Here is an 842-nt window from a genome sequence, read left to right on the forward strand (position 1 = left end):
ACAGAAAAATTGGACACCACCTTCCTGCTTGGGTTCCTGCTTACTCACGGACAGAAAAGGACAAGGCCAGTCCACCAAACTATATACTTTAGGGGAAGAGACTGATGTTAAATGGTTATGAGAAGGAAAAAAAAAAAATAATGGACAAAAAGTGATTTGAAATTTGAAACCACGAGCCCAAACTCCCAACCCCCTATTTCGACATTGGGGTTGTATATACTCCTATGGGAAATGTTAACTTTGGGTAGCAGCCTTAAAAAAAAAAATAAACAAGTTAACTTTGTCTCCTTTGGCCAAAAAAAAAAGTAGTGTAAGAAATGCCCTAAGGTGCTATTGCTTAAAACGAGAATGTGTTAAGGAAGTCACAGTGTCTCGTCTTTCGCAGATCTAGAGCTCCTCGCTATTAGACTTTGTGAGCTACTGCATTCTCTGACAGATGGAGCTTGCCAACCACAACTTTCTTGAAATAACACAGTTGGACTCTAACATATCTGATGAAGAATACCTATCAGTAGCAATCACAAATAAACTGCCAGCCTGAGTAGAACAGCGTAAATAACTTGCCACGGGACAAATTGATCTTATCTTCATTTCCAAAAGACTTGATCACAGTGATGCATCTGATGTTATGTAACATGCGCTACATGTCCACCTTGTCACACAGGTCCTCTCAGTCCACGTGTGCCCACTGTTCCTAAGAGAACACTACTAATACTTGAAATGTGTCAAGCTTGAATAATCCATTCCTTTTTGAGGCTTTGCTCCATTCCAGCTTTCTTAGCAGGTTGTTTGGAGCCTTGAAGAGTTGAGTTTTGAGTATCTGCATGGAGGGAGATTCCACA

This window comes from Charadrius vociferus, unplaced genomic scaffold (genome assembly GCF_000708025.1).
Source record: "Charadrius vociferus isolate BGI_N301 unplaced genomic scaffold, ASM70802v2 scaffold529, whole genome shotgun sequence".
In the NCBI taxonomy this organism is placed as follows: Eukaryota; Metazoa; Chordata; class Aves; order Charadriiformes; family Charadriidae; genus Charadrius; species Charadrius vociferus.